Raw genomic sequence first — 13,195 nt, forward strand, 5'->3', positions numbered from 1 at the left:
CCAAAGATTAAACACAATGACAACAATTTAGGGAAGAGAAGGAATAATTCAGCAGCGAAAATTTGTTTATTTTGATTAATCTGAGGCCTAGAAGGATCTTGAAGGTAGGTTATCACATACCATAGAAGAACTTCATTTGTTGTATTTTAAATGTTTACTTTTGGGGAAATTAAACCAGCTAGAATATTTAATTAACCAGAAGCTTCCATGTCCCAACCAACCATAATACCACTGGAGTGTTGTTGTTGTTTTACCAGAAAAATACCATCCACAAGGTCAGAGTGAAGCTTTGTGTATAGGGGTACTTTTGGAGGTGTGCAGGAAGAGACAGAATTTTTTTATTTTTTAGTTAGGCAGTGAAGACAATAAGATAATAACAGAGGACAGTGTGGTGTTCTGTAGGATTCTAGGCCTTTTTGTGTGTGTGTGTGTGTGTGTGGTTTTTGTTTTTTTTTAACGAAGCATTCACAAGTGCTACTCATTCTCTTCAACAGTAGAAATCTCTTTTAAGTTTTTTTGTTTTACGAAAATTGCCAGACTATTAAAATCTCCTCTTTGAGATTTACATAGAATTAAAGCCATGGTTTTAGTCGGATCCTAATATAGATCCTATTTGGGCTGACTTCCTCAAGGATAAAATACAGACAAATGAGCTTATCTTACAGAATTACTAGTAAAGATGGAGATTCCATATAGGTAAAGTACCTGGCATGTACATAGGCGAGTTCTAGCCAATGATAACTTAAATATTTTTAATAAGAGAAAAGTTATCTGTGCCAAATGACTTAGAATTCATGAGTCTTAAAACCAGATTATTAGAGTTATATCATTTTCTTTTGCAGCAAATTATGTAGTACTCTCAAACATCAAGCCAAGCAAATGAGGTTCAAGGCAGAAACTCAATACACAAAGAAGGCGTGTTCATCAAACCTGTACTTGTCTTAGTCGTCTTGGTTGTAGTATGAATATTAAGGAAACTTGTCCATGGAGTGAGTAGTCGTCTAACAGTGGATTCAGATCCCTGACTTAAAGAGTAAATTTTTCTTCAGTTCCTAAAAATTTTTAGGGTAGTTTTTACCTATCAGATTCGCTAGAAAACTGATATGAAAAAGTCCCTTGATGAGTTTTAGAAAACTCAGTCCTCTATGTAAGTTCAGCTTCTTCTGGTAAAGGATTGATTGTGTTGTGTACGTTACAGATATATGTACTTTGGCGTAATTTTTTAAAGTTACATCCTTTTGACTCGTCATTAGAGCAGTGTTAATGAATGAAAAAGAAGGTAAGATGCTGACGGCTTGCTTTTTCTTTCTTTTTTAACATGGTGTGTCACTCATAGTGCTACAGCAGAGATCTTCCCACTGGAGCCTCTGAGCTTTGGGCTAACTGCCTAGCCAATAAAATGGCCTTTTTTATTTTGTTAAATCAGCTGAGGGGAATTGAGCTTGTTTTGATAATTTTCAATTTGTGGCACCATCGTCATTGATCTGTGTAAGACCCTTGTCTGTTTTGATCCATTTTATTGTCTCGTCCTTCGTCCCCACTGTGCTTCTCTTTTGTACCACAAGTTTTGATGTGCTCTAGGTTATGTGTGTCCTCAGGAGATAAAACATGATTTTGTATACTGTGTATGAGATGATTTTTCCCTGCCACATAATGATTTTTAAAAACTTGAACACAACAGAATTAACTTTTGGGGGTTGATGTTGCTCAGAAGACCGGAGAGCTGGCTTTATTAGGCAAGGAGTTTGCAGTCCTCTTCTAAGGTGGCGGCTTACACTGGCGTGCGGTTTGCACAGTGCCCGCAGAGCCAGCAGAGAAGTAGACCCTGACCTTGCTTTGGACAGCAGGCCACTGCAGAGGCCCCATCGCCGATTTCCGCCCTAGTATTTCCTTCCTGGTCATGGGGTAGGAAGGATGCCGAGGCAAGAGAATTTTAGCTGGCAGCTGTGTACCTCGGCCCCTGAGCCGCCTCTGGGTTCCTGACGTGGAAGACTACGGGGCTCAGAGTGACTAAACTGAAAACACTGTGTACCGGCTTGTGTGCTGAGTTTGAGAATTTTTCAGGTTGTGGAAAGTTTTTGTATTTGGACCTGGCAAGTAGGGACTGGTGGGGCGATGTCTTGATTGATTTGTCTCCTTCATAATCATTCAGATGGTGTCTGGGAGAGGCTCTGGGTGGTCATCATTTCTTTGTATGCAGCTTGGAATGGCTTTTCCCTTTGCAAGAGGCTGGGAGGAGGAAGGAGGGATCTGGGTGGTCTGGACTGCCCTGGTGAGCCACACAGTTCTTTATATCCTTTAATTTACTGTAATACTAAGTATTCTTCATACATTGGCTTTCAGCTACATTTTGTTACTTTTTCCCTCTGCCTTTTGGGCCAGGTAAGCTTATGGGATAATGCAGCTCCTGCTTGACTTGGAGTAGAGGTTTGGGGATTGGGGGAAAGGTCTGCAAATTTGGTTTTGGGAAACAGCATAAAAGAGTTAGATAAGAGACCTAGTTAATAAGGAGGAAGACTGCCTGTACCCATCACTTTTATGTTCTTTAGTAGCCATTCTTACCCCAAGCTCTAGAGATTTGGAGACCTCCCTCTGAAGATCTAGTCCTGGCTCTGAATTTAACCAACAGTGTGGTCACCTAATCTTGGACCTGGGTCCTCATCTGCAAAATAATGAAATTGGACGTGTTTGTCTTTTAAGTTCCTTTCAGTCTCTGATTTGGCTTAGCTTGCTATTTAATAAAGTATTTCTTGTGCACAGAGAAATTAGATCATAGATTATTAGAGCAGGAAAGGACCTTGGAGGCTCCTGGCCTACACTTTTTATTCTCTAGAATAGAAAACCAAGGCACAGAGAAGTTGAGTGGTTTCATTTTTAACCAGTAACACAGGGTTGGTAGATAGTGAAGGTGAGGTTCAGAGCCAGAGGTTCCTTGTTCCTGGTTCACCCTTGACTTCCCCGCACTCGACTAATCACACATTTCTTCCCCGTTTGCCTTACTGGATTTCGTCTCTAGTGGCTTGTTCCCCCTTCTACAGAGAATATTTCAGATGTCTTAGTCAGTAGCCGAGCCCATTTTACGTGAGTGAAACCATTCAGTCATGAGGAAGGAGTACATTACTGTTGCACCTGCCTTTTCTCCACCTGGGGGGGATGATTGATCACCTACAGGAGTGGGATCTTGGTATCACCCTGGGAGGTGAAAAACTCCTGAGGCCTTCACCCTACCTTGAGATTCCAGTTCTTAGCTGTGGCCTAGGCCGTGGGAGTTTTAAAAGCTCCCCAGGTGGTTCTAATGTGAAGCCAAGGGTAAGAACTGCTGATCTATAGGATCTTGTTGAGAGAAGGGCATCAGCAGAGACAGCACACAGAAAGTTGCTTTCAGTGTTAGAGGAAATTACCACTAACGATGTTTTCATTGTTTGAGAAGGTACCAACTCAGAAGGTTTAAACAAGGGTGTGCATTTCCTTACACAGCAAAAAATTTCGGAAGGGTAGCTCCAGGTGTACTACAGCTGGTGGTCAGCAGTGTCATTGAGAATACAGATTCTTCCTTTCTTTATAGACTTTACTTGTGGGCAGATAAAGGGTCTTTTTTTTTCTTTTCTTTTTTCTTGGAAACATTTGCTCCTTCAGGTATCAGAAGAAATCTTTCTCAGAAGCCTCCCCTGACCACTTTCCTGATTTCATTTATCTGAACTGGGTCACAGGCTGATGCCTCAGTCAGCCCCTGGCTCAGGGGATGGGGCCACTTCATTGGCTCCCACCAAACAGGATTTACCTCTGGAGCTGGGAGCGGGGTCAATGGAGCCTTCCCCAGATTCACAGAGTCAGGGGAGAGAGAAAGGGGGAAGTGAAGTGTTGGTTGAGCGGATCAACCAGCAGTACCTCTGAAAAGGAGTTCTGGTGGGTCCTGCCTCCTACTTGTCTATTTTTTGAATGTCTGGTCTGTGCCACCACCCTTTTGGGAAATCTGGCATCTGCTTATACATGAGCACTCCCTATGCCTATGGCCATTGGGATCCCACTGGAAGCTTGAACAAATTAGCCAGACAGTTGCATCTGCAGGCTCTTAGCCCAGGGTCACCATTTCACACTTAGCCTTGAATCTGAGGCTGCTAAGTATCATCTTCAAAAGGACACATTGTCCTAGTGTTGAATTTTTATTTACTGCCACCTTATTTCTTGGGTCGTTCAACAGAGGAAATTCTTGCCTAGCATGTATAAATGGTTTTATTCAATCTTCAGTGCATAGATGGTGTTCACCTCTGTAGCTCATGTGTCTTAAATGAATGGATTTGAATTTGAATTTGTTCCAGTAGCTATGACCCACTTTGACATAGATTCAGAAACCTAGCCAATGCATAAAAAGAATCTCTCCTATGTTGCTGGGAAATTGGGCTCCCTTGCAAATGGAGCGCTGCCTCAGCTGCCAGAGCTGGCTGTCACCTCAGCCCATGCAGGGCTGCCCTTGTCCCTTCAGCTCCTTTGCTTACACCCAGTGTCTGCCGAGAATCCCATTTTGGTTTTGTGGTCCTGTAGCTTTCTTTTTGTATGCGCCCGTCCTTGTTCTTCGCCTGTGGATGGTTCTATGGTGGCCCATAAAACCGTCTGGCAGAGATGACATTGCTTCTTTTTGTAGCAGGCCCAGTGACTTATTAACAAACTTGCTTTCTGCAGAAATGAGATTTTCCTGACAGCTTTGTTTGTTCTTCACCCTTACATCCTAGAGCAGGCCCTTTGTGGTAACATTGCTTTTTTTCTTCTGACAGTTGAGACCTGTTGGGCCCTGAAGGATTGAATGATGTGGAGTTAGTTCCTGGTCATTTCAAGAGTGGAGGAAGGGGTTTAGATGTTTCCCTTATGAAAACCCACCAGACCTAAAGGTTTTATTGGTCTGTTTTGGGAGCCCTTTTGTCCCTGTTGTACTGATTCATCTTAAAAGAAGTAAATTAATTTGTTGTCAACTTTTCTCCATCCTCTATGGATATCTAAAAGATTGTTTGAATCAAACCTTTAAAACAGAGACAGTTTCCCTCATAAAACTCTTTATGAATGGATTGTTCTCTTCCTTCTTCCTTCTTTCCTATGGGTGATTCACAGATAACTGGAAACAGTATTCTGATGTATTATTTGCGTTGCTCAGTGGTGAGGATCAAATATCTTTAGGTATTTCTTTGCCTGAAGGAACAAGGATTTTTTTTTTAGGAAATTGTGAGATGATATCCAATAGAATATACACAATTAGCTTTGCTAACTCTGCAGTTAGTTGGGAAGTATTGATGTTTTGGCTATTGGCTTACTGCGGATTGAAAGCTAAATCAGTTTATGCAACCTGTTAAGTAGACCAAGCATTGTTACAATGGGTGAGGCACTTAACTTAGTTTCCTGAATTTTGATGATTTTTGGTTGACTTAGTATGAGGTTGGCTTTGTGATTCATTATGTGCTTTGATTGGCCCTAGTGACTTTTCCCTGTCATTGTCATTGGAGTCAGTGGAGATAGGTAAATGGCAAGGTTGATTCTAGACCAGTGCTTACAGAAGTTAATCACCTGTATTTTTCATTTACTTACAAGCCTTTTCTCTTCCTTCTAGACAAGGCTGGTATAGAGTGGCACATGGGTTTTGGAGTCATTATTGGTCGCACATTTTAAACTGGTGTGATGGGTTGGCTTGTGTTGAAATGTGTGATAGAAGGCACTGGCTCTTTAAAAGTAACAATTGATTTATGCCTCCTCTTCGGGAAGGAAATGCTATTACTTTCTGCCCTGAGCTGTAGCGTGAGACTTCTTGCATTTCTCTTGTCTCTTTTATACCTATGTGGATCTCTATTTCTAGGTACTTTTCTTTTTGAAAGTTGAGATCCAGTCAGAAATCTTTCAGACCTGTCCCTAGAAGAAAGGGGGCATAAATATGCCAAATGCAAAACCACAATGATTTCTTTGATTGCAGGGACCTTTGGCCAGCTTGCAGTAAGAACTTGCCTTTAGAAGATCCTTTGGTTCCCATCAATGTCTCCCTCTCCTCAAAGGGATGGCAGCCCAATGGACAGTGGGCACATGACCCTGACATCGACAGACTTCCGTGGAGGTAAGCTGCTCTGTCAGTGTCGCCCAGGCAGACATGTGCCTTCCTCATCAGTCCTGAGCCCTGCCTCCATCCACATCTTGTGCACATGTGGTTAGAGAATCTGAGGCTTTTTTCTCTTGCTTCCAGCCAAGGCTAGGGTTGTGGCACTGCAGGTAACGAGTATCCCTTCTTCCATGGAGCTTAGAAATGAGTGGAGTAAAAGACTGCTGTGGCAGCTTTCTCCTGGTTGAGATGCTGGTTTTGAACTCATGGTCAATCCTTTATGGCTTCGTGTCTGTCTATTGTTGCACATTGGTCTTAATTCTGGCCACTGGTGCCATCTGGGGACAAGTTGCAAAGAGTCTGTTTCCCTTCTCACTTGTGTTAGGAAATAAAACTATTATGGAGTTGCTGTTAACTATTGCGGTGTGTACCCCCACTTTAGTCTCATGCTAATGTGTGCAAATTTTAGAGACCAAGCTCTGAACTTTTTAGAAGATATTGCTCCAAATCTTGACCCAGGAAAGGCACAGTGGACCAGAATCGTGTGTCTCTAGAAAGTGGATTGCAACCCTGGACAAGGTTGATTATTATTGACAGAGATTCTGCTTCCTCCTGCTATATCGCTTTATTCTTAAAGGAATAGATATATCAGAATAAATTAGTGTGTTCCTAGCATATTTTGTTGTTTTAATTCTTTTTGCTTCAGTTATGAGCTTTAGGTTGCAGTGTTGAAAAGGGGAACTTTTAACTTATCTCCTTGGGAAAATCTTCCGAGAGTGAACTTTCACTTTTACTGTTTTTATGTAACACTTTGGGAATTTAAGTATGGGTGCTGAAATTTCTTTTAACCCAAGTATAATCCTTCTAACTTTAATAGAGATCACATTTACTTTTCCACACTGACAAGGAGAGTGGGTGTTGCAGGACTTGGCTGGCCGTTGTGGGTTTAAGAAGTAGCAGTGTTTTTTGCATGACTGCAGAGCATGAGATGGGCTGTTAGAGGGGCTGTGGTGTTTGCTGCCTGTGGGCTTTGGTCAGTGAGATCCATTGCACTTTTAGTGACCTCACTGAATGTTTCCTTTGACAATTTATACCCATTTTAAAAAAGGGAAAAAATCTTCATTGTTGACCTTTTTGTTTTTTGGTCTTTTAGGCTAACCCATTAGGATCATCTTTATGTCCCTTTCTAAGCCCATGGGCATATTAGTGGCTGCGCTACTGTCAGACTCTGGCTAGTGTGGAATGAATTAGGATTATCTCCTGGTTCCTACAAGTTCTTTCACTTTTCAGGTCTCTCACTATTGTGGTTACTTTCTAAGAGGCGCATTAAGCCCTGTGCAATCCCTTGCTCTTTCCTTTAGGGACTGTGTGAATAGGAGATAGGAGCTCTAATGAAAGGCAGCCATGTACTTTGTGAACTTCAGAGTAATCACAGGAGGTTATGAACTCAACGTTATCAAGTGAATTTAATTCTAGCTTCACATCTTGGTTTAATAATATACCAAGTTTGATACTACCTTTTCTGGTTTTAAAGTTTCTGTCTCCATTTTAAACGGTTACTTAGAACTGGTCCATTGGAGCAGCTGTCAGCAAGAGTGGCACATTCTTGGTCTCTGACTTTCTGTTTTTTTCTTTGAGCAAATAATTATTGGGTCCCTTATACCTGTACTGGATACACTACCTGTGTGCAGGATTGTGTCCATCTTTAACTTGTTTTTTAAAAAGTGGGATCTCTTGTTTGGTAATTGGGATCTCTTATCTGGCAGTTGGGTTTAGGACTTGAGTCCACAGAGCACATTTAACTACGGTTCACTTGTGAGATACTGAGAAAAACGAGGCTGGGAAAATATTTCCAGTATGTTCAATATGAGGTGTGTGATCCCTTAATTACCTGGGATCTGAAGTGTCTTCCCTCCAGGTAATTCTCATAGTATTTGCTTTTAAAAAATTGTTAATGGGATTTCACATATGTGAAGAAACTACTTGGGATTACTGGTGCCACCCTATCCCCCCAATAGCATGTTATAGCTGTGTTGAAATCATTTCTGTGTTTGCTGAAGGTCATACTCTCCCTTGATCCTAAGACTCAGTTTCTAGGGCTCTAAGACCTCCCAGTACGTCCATATCTTCCTCCTCACCATCATTCCTGTGCTAACCAAGCCCTGCTGCTCTGCCTTGGGCCAGGAACGCAGGCATGAGCCCTGCACCCACACCTTCTTTGGTGTAGTGAGGGAAAAAGACAAAGACACACACACACGCACACACGTGGGGAGTCTTTACCTGAATAAGTACTCTGACGGTGGGGCACAGAGTTGTGCTTGGAGAATAGGAGGGAGCACCCATCCAGGACAGGAGGAGAGGTCGGGTGAGGGCAGAGTAAGATGAGTGCATGGCCTCTTGGATATGTTTCTTGGAGTTTCTCCAGCACTGACCTAGTAGTGGAGAGCCGAGACAACAGCTTAAAGAAAACAACCTTGATTGGTGTTGGAGACTCTGGGAGAAGCCTGGGTAAGATTACCCTAGGACAGAGGGCAAGAAGGTGGGGGAGATTTGAGAGAGAGATATCAGGAAAATTTCTTAGTAAATGCATGAACTGAAGGAGCGAGAAAGGAAAGCCAAACTGGAACTTTGGGCTGTATAAGGGAGCTGTCATTTAGGTGATGGCTTGTTGTGCTTTCCCACCATAGGAGTTGTAAATGAGTACTGTTCAATGTCAGATAGCTTCAGTTTGAACTGTATGTGATCATACCAGGCAATTCTATACACGACCCAGTTTTCATAGTTTATTATTCAGATAGCATGGTTTTCTCTTCCTAAATTTTAAAAAAAGGAATTTGACTTGAAAAAGTCTTCCCCTGAAAGTTTGACACAGGTAGGTTACCCTCTTTGCTGTCCCAGTTCCCTATCAGCCTCTTGTCTGTTCCCAGTACTCCCCCACCCCTCTTCCTGGCAGTGTCTATGCAGCCTCAGTGCCTCCAGGAAACAGGAGATGGCAGTGTGCAGATTCTGTGTGGCTTTAGCTGTGGGTTGCCCTGTTCTTGGAAGACCAGTTTGGAGCCTCTCTGTGCAGCAGTGCAGGTGAACCCCAATTCAGTTCCTGAAAACTGAACTGTTTTTAGTCACTTTGGTTAATTAGAGGCTCAAGAGTTTCAAACCACACATAAGAGGTGTGAATAATGTGATATAAATATTCTTGAAACCCTCTGTTGTGGTTTCCCTTTTTTTTTCTTGTATTCTCATTTCAAAGTTTAAGCAGTAACTTGAATGACCATATTGGTTCTAAAAAGGTAGTGTGTTGGCTAGTCTGACATGGATATGCCTGTTTCACTCATATGTAATAAGAAAAGGTATGGGCACTTGAGGACATTGAGATGTGTGATTTTCAAAGTGTAGACATGTAATTTAAAAATGTGAGCCTCCCGTTGTTCTCATGAGTCTCTTGAATAATGAAATTTATTACCAATACCACTCACACTGTATTAAGCCGGGCCTTCCCAACCTTTGTATGTTGAATCTCATTATCATAGGCACATGATTGGGCTTCATGGTGGTGGTGGTATGGATGGGGAAGGAGTGGAGTGGGGTGAGGTTTGAAAGGAGGTAATAAAGGATCTCAAATTGACTTGTGAGCTGCCAGCTAGCCTATGGACAGCTCCCAGCTGATGGACAGCTCCCAGCTGATGGACAGCTCCCTAGGTTGGTTTGAGCTAAGGTAGTAGCATTTCTGGAGGAGTCCCATTCTTGGAGATACTAGTAGGTGCTACCTGATGAAATTTTGGATGTGTTTGGTTTAGCAAGTTTCTGTTACTGTATTCTCAGAGCGTTTGAGACTCTTACACTTTTCTAAATGTATTTTCTAAATGAAGCATTTTCTAAATGTATTTTATTGCGGGACTCTCCGTTCTCTTTATCTCCTCTTTTTTAGTGGTAAATTTCGTTCTATACCAAGTTCCTGACAGATCCTGTTTGAAGTAGTTCTCTAATCAGCATGCCTGGGAAGATGAGCCTTAAGGAAACATGTGATTAAGAACCTAATAAGTTTGGAGATGCCAAGTTAGCAATAAGTAATCGCTTTCTGCTGGTCTCTTGCTATTTTGCTGTCTCTTGAAAAGCATCCCTTAAAATGTTGGTGTTTTAAAAACTGAATGAATTAACAAAGACCATGAAGCAATAAATAAAAAGCAACTACTGAAGTAGCATGTTAATGTTTTAAACAGTTTTCTTTTTCAATGAATGGTTTTCTGAGTGATACTGTGGCGTTTGAGAGAAAACACAGTGTAAAGTATTAGGCACATCCTGTTCCTTAGGAAGCAAAGTAATGTTACATAAAATCATGAGCTGAAACCTATAGTAGGTTAAAATTTTCATGAACAGAAATAGTTGGGGATTGAGGGGGTTCTGATTAATATCATGTTACCCTAATCTTTTTGTCTCAATTTTTCTTGAAATCTTTCTAAAGATATTTCTAAGGTTTCCTCTGTCTCAGGTGGATGTGGTTCACTTTCGTTTTATTTAATGGACATTTGAATGTTAATCTACTTGGTTGGCTGTGTGGAGTGCAGCAGTGGGCAGGGCCGTGACGACTGTTGCCCTCAGGTCTGGGGAACAGGACAGCCTTTCTCTGATTGGATTTCTAGTGTCTGTGTTCTCCATTCTTTACCTTGTTACTGTTGGTGGTTGTCTGGTTTTTCCTGGTTGTTTTCTTGCCGGCTCATTTAGTCTGAGCTTTTAACTACTGCTGCAGCTTTTAAATCTTAGCTTCAGATCTGGACCCTCCCTGAGCCACAGATCCGATTACGGAAGCATCTGCCAGCCAGCTCCCCTAGAATATCCTGTGGAAACTTCACAATCAACATGCCCAAAGCAGTGAATTTTCTAATGAGCTGGGTCTCAGGAAATCAAAAGTTCCCATTACAAAGGGATTGATTAGAAGCAACACGGGATTTGAAAGCCACACACTCCCTTTCCCACCTGACCAGGGATCTCTAGTCATTGACCTGGTGGTATTTATTAATGACCTGGTTTAAATTCCTGTGGTGCAGGATCTCCCTTAGGCCATGTGTCGGAGATGCCTTAGAAATGTGTCAAGCTTTGTGAGAGTGAGCCTGTCAGGGGAAATGCCTTTACTTGAAGCTGTTTTCAGAAGAGCCATGTTGAAGGCCCTCATGAAATCAACCAGTGGTCTCTAGGAGACAGAAAATCTGGAGATAGTTACCAGAACATTCTTTACCAGCAGCTGTCTGGGATGCCTCAGTGGCTCCTCACATCCTGCTTTCCCTCCCTTTTCTGTTAATGTTGCTCCTGTGGCCTCTAGGGAGGTTGGCTAAAGCAGGTGGTCCCTACTGTCCCTTTGAAGGGTGTGTGTGGGAGGCAATGCGGGAGGGGAGAGAGAAGCCTTCTCCCACGTTGTCAGCACTGGTTTCGTGGCCCTACAGGCTCTTACACACTACCTACCACTCTAGTCGTTCAGCCTCTGCACAGCTTGTTCCCCTTGATTTTTCTTGCTGATGTCATTGTGGGATGGAGATGACTTTAGGAGAAGTCAGAATGACCCGGTTTCAGCACCTGTCCTTCTTGGGCCTATCACAGTGCCAGTTTCTCTATGTATCTTGTCATCCACTCACCACCACTCTAGGGATGGGAGGGGAAAATCCTCCTCTCCCTTCCTCCAAATGGAGGGTATGCCACCGGGCAAGGCGAGGGCTGGCCAGGGTTGGGGTGGTCTGCAGAATTGAGGGGCTTGGTCGGTTTGTGGGTAGAGCTGCCTTCGTGAGCTTTGCCAGCAGGACCCCCACCTATATCTCTGGAGCACTTAATTAAGCGACTCAAAGACCATGGCATGTAATTGGAAGTGAGCAGTGTGAGACTGGGAAGACAGGTTTTCGCCTCTAATTTGTGGGGCATCATTACTGTTTTTGTGGCATGAAAAGTAAGTGGACAGAAAACATTTGGCATCTTACTTTTGTTATGACAGGTGTGGGAAAAAGAAATAATACAAAAAGAATTTTGTTGATGGTCCCCAAGGTGGGAAATCGCAACCAATACACAGAACACCTGGTGGATCTGACTGCAGCAAGTGCTGTAACGAACGGGCTGCATGGTCGGGGGTGGATCTCATGGGGAGATGACTTGAGCAGAGACTGAAGAAGGAAGACAGGAAGCAGCCTGGCTGTTTGGGGGAAGAGAGCTGTGGGCCGAGGAGATGGCGAGGCTGAGCAGCCTGGCAGGTAAGGAACGTTTCCACGTGGGACTCGCTCATGTCCTTGGCCTGTGCCAGAATCTGTGTGGTGGAGTTGGGAGGAATTTGGAATATGCTTTTTGCTTCTAGAAATGCTTGACTAAGATTGTTAGACTCTAAGTGTATTAAAACTTGGAAAGGAAAGTGGAATGTGCTCCAGGAAAGGATATGATTTGTCCATTTTATCATCTGTTTTGTGGTTCCTTTGGGTTGTTTTCTTAGGTTTTTGGCTTATTTTGATTTCAGGGTTGCTTCCAAATAACTGTCTTGTTTCCATGCTTCTTATTTCTATTTTCACTATGTATTGGCTTTAATTAATCTACTCTCTAAAGAAAAATGGGTTTTGGGTTTATGATTCTATTTAAGGATGTAAATATAGTAAGTAGAGTCTCTGAAAAGAAATTTATGCACATTTTAATAAACATGATCAGATGCGCAGCTCTTTGAAACCTCCTTTGAGTGGTAATTTCCCAGATGTTTACAAATTGGGTTTTTTATTTTGTGGAGGGGGAGGCACAACATCCTTTAAGAAGGACCAAATTGTTGCTCTACACCCAGAGGAGACCACTGATGCTGGCCCAGGGCAGAGACCATCTAATAGATGCTGACTTGTTTTAGTCATTGGTTTCTGGTCACTTGGAGAACTGGCAGCAGCAGCCTGTCACTGGCCCCAAAACACTAGGGGAATAGCTTTTCTGTTGCATAGTAACCTCATGCCTTCCGCCTTCCATCTGACATGGCTGTGCAGACTTTTTTCCATGAACATGTCCTTTCTCTGAGCAGTGAACAGAAGCTTTATCCTTGTGATGCAAGTTAGGATTTTAACAATGATCTCTTCCACTTTTGCTGCCTTGTCAAGGCTTGGAGCTCATACTTGTTGATTC

General features: G+C 42.6%; 1 protein-coding gene across 1 annotated transcript in view; it reads left to right on the forward strand.

Annotated features, from left to right (window-relative positions):
- Nucleotides 1-13,195, forward strand: part of STK24 (serine/threonine kinase 24) — a 105,445-nt gene that overhangs the window by 52,609 nt on the left and 39,641 nt on the right. The gene's annotated exons all lie outside the window — the stretch shown is intronic.

This window comes from Miniopterus schreibersii, assembly GCF_964146895.1.
Source record: "Miniopterus schreibersii genome assembly, chromosome: 2".
In the NCBI taxonomy this organism is placed as follows: Eukaryota; Metazoa; Chordata; class Mammalia; order Chiroptera; family Miniopteridae; genus Miniopterus; species Miniopterus schreibersii.